We start from the raw sequence: 3166 nt of genomic DNA, 5'->3' as shown, positions 1-3166 counted from the left end.
AAACACAAGATACATCGGCAACTTGTCCCATAACAGCTGGTTGTACCATTCCCCCCAAACTTATGTTCTTGAGAAGGTTATTCATTGAAGAAACTTGAGCAGTCAAAGATGTCAATGCATCAACTTCAAGTAAACCAGCCACTTTTCGACTTGTTGAGGCTCTAACATTGGACCATTGATAATTGTTGCTAGCTATCCTCTCCAAAATCTCATAGGCTTCATTGTAGGACTTAGAAAGAATAGCCCCATTAGCTGGAGCATTTAACACCGTACGAGTGGAAGAATTGAGCCCATTGTAGAAAGTTTCCATTTTTATACAATGCAGGATCCCATGGTGTGAGCAATTTCTTAATAATTCCTTGAATCTCTCCCAAACTTCACAGAATGATTCATCTTCCAGCTGCTGAAATGACATGATTTCATTGCGAAACTTGGCATTTTTGGTAGGGGGAAAGTTCTTCATCAAGAATTTTTCAGCCAACTCATTCCATGTAGTCACTGAGTCGGGAGGAAGGGTGTTGAGCCAAGCTCTAGCTCGATCCCTCAAAGAGAAAGGGAACAAGTACAACCTTAGGGCCTCATCAGTCACTCCTTGTAGCTTGAAAGAATCACTCACCTCCAAAAATGAACGAAGATGAAGATGAGGATCCTCAGTAGGCAGCCCACTAAATTGACCCACTGTTTGCAACATTTGGAACATCACAGGCTTTAACTCAAATTGGGGTGCTTGAATTTCAGGCCTAACAATGCCTAGATTGAGCTCATTAAACATGGGGGTAGCATACTCCCTTATGGCTCTCTCTCTATCATCAGCCATAGCAATTGTGTTAGTGACATTGTTAGCACCCTCAACTCCTTCAACCTCTTCAGCCATATTAAGGCGATTTTGAGCCCGTTGTTCCCCTAGTCTTCTTCTAATTGTTCTTTCAATCTCAGGGTCAATAGGAGCTAGTTCAATGTCTTCTTGCTCGTTCATATAGTAATTCACCCGAGAAAACACAAGAGCACGCAAACAAAGTCAGCTCAACAAAGAAAAAAATATAAATTGCAAGTAATTGATTTTACAAGAATTTCTAATTTCAATCCCCAGCAACGGCACCAAAAACTTGTTGCGATCAATTTAATATTTGATTTTAAATACGCAAGTGCACGTAATCACACAAGTAATATAATGATAAGTAAATTGTCTCCGCATGGATTGCAAATTAGAAAAAATAAGCAAAACAATTACTAAACAATATTAAGAAATTAAAAATCAAGTGGGTTGTTTATAGGCTAAGCAAAATATTAAAATAAAATGGAAATACTGAAATTAAAAACTGAACTGAATAAGAAAATTGAGAGAAATATATGGATTGCAAAATGGACTTGAATTATTGAATTCCCCTATATTATTCATCCTGAACAACTTGCGGACAGATTGCTGCAGCAATATTCTAGCAAAACTCCCAGGTTAACAAGAATTAATTTAAACACCCATAAAACTTTCCCAAATTTTATGACATTAATTCTTCTATCTAATTAAACATATTCCTATGCAAAATTAGATTTAAGAATGCAAATCAAGGTTTAATTCTCAAAAGTTACACAAGGCAAATAACATATCCCTATGTTACTTACTAACATAACCTAACCTAGATTATGACTTGTGTCATCCAAGTTTTTCCCATTACATCTAATCTTTCCAGCATTAAACATAATTAAATAACTTGCCATTGCTGGCCAAACAACAACACGAAATTAATGTAAGCACACTTGAATGAACAAAGGAGATTTTACTAGAATAAAGTGCAAGAAATTTATAGACTATAACATAGGGTTCATCAACAATTCAAGCCACCTAAAAATGAGTTCATGGCTGAGTTCATAGACATTAATTCACAATCAATACAGCCCATAATATTCAGATTTAGAATTGAACTCAGAAATTAATAAAATAAAGTTTAGAAAAAGAAGAAAGAACAAATCCAAAATGATGCTTGAGCTTTCTATGCTTGTCCTCCTTCTTCCTTGTTGGTATTCTCAGCTTTTCTCATCTATTTTTTTCTGGTTTTTCTTTTCCAAAAATGGCTGCTGCTTCTTCTATACGGCTGGAACCTCTTTTTGTATATGTTAGGCTTTTCCTTTCTCTTTCCAAAAGTACCATAGTGCCCCTTTTCTCCCAAAACATGAAGTCCTCATTTCCTCTGATTTTTTGTCCTTTTCTCCAACATGCTGAATAGTCTTTCTGCCCTTTCCACCTCAGCCTAAATGTCAGCTCAACCATTGACTGCCACACGTTCCATGTGCCTCAAAATCTGCCTGATCAAAATGCTTCAGGTTTGCTGCAGCAAACCTAAATATTCAGCCATCAACAACATAATTTCATCAAAATAGATTCATATGTTAGCTCATTCCTTTGTGCAAATATTTATCCATGAAATTATTATCTTTAACCCACTAGCTATTAGAAACTAAAGAAATAATTAAACTTAATTAAGATAATAAAAACACCAAAGTTAGCTACAAAAGCTAAAAATAAACTAACATCACCCATGATTTTTCGCAATTATAAGTTCAAAAGCACATGAAATAACTCTTTATTCAAGAGTTATCATTCCCCGAGAGAAAAATTCAAATGCGGACACCTTAGCCAAGCTCGCTACGACCAGCGAGGCTGACACACTGAACATGGTGCCGATAGAATTTCTATCGACCCCCAGTATCAGCGAGCCTAAAGAGGAAGACGTGTGCATGATTGACTCCCAATCAACCTGGATGACCCCAATAGTCGATTACCTCAAAACCGACATTCTCCCAGCAGAACGGAATGAGTCTCGGAAAATGATGTATCAAATTCTGAGATACACTATTATGGAAGGAAGGTTGTATGGAAGAGGATATTCTATGCAACTACTCTGATGTGCAACTCCACCCGAGGCAAAGCAAATTCTAGAAGAAATTCATGAAGGATTTTGTGGAGATCCCACTAAGGGGCATAGTCTGTCCAAAAAAGTTATAAGATAAGGATATTTCTGGCCCACTATCAAAGTAGATGCATTTGAGTATGTCAAAAGATGTGATAAATGCCAGCAATTCAACACAATTCCACAAGCTACACCAACCGAGCTAACCATGATGACCTTCCCATGGCCATTTGTGGTATGGGGAATCGATCTCATAGGTT

General features: G+C 37.0%; 1 non-coding gene across 1 annotated transcript; it reads left to right on the top strand.

Moving 5' to 3' along the window:
• Nucleotides 1-326: 326 nt before the first annotated feature.
• LOC133833251 (small nucleolar RNA R71) lies at nt 327-433 on the top strand. Its single transcript, XR_009892644.1, has one exon. It is a non-coding gene; the product is annotated as a small nucleolar RNA R71 (small nucleolar RNA).
• The last annotated feature ends 2733 nt before the right edge of the window (nt 434-3166 follow it).

Source organism: Humulus lupulus, chromosome 4 (assembly GCF_963169125.1).
Source record: "Humulus lupulus chromosome 4, drHumLupu1.1, whole genome shotgun sequence".
Classification (NCBI taxonomy): domain Eukaryota; kingdom Viridiplantae; phylum Streptophyta; class Magnoliopsida; order Rosales; family Cannabaceae; genus Humulus; species Humulus lupulus.
This window is presented reverse-complemented; position numbering and strand designations above follow the sequence as displayed.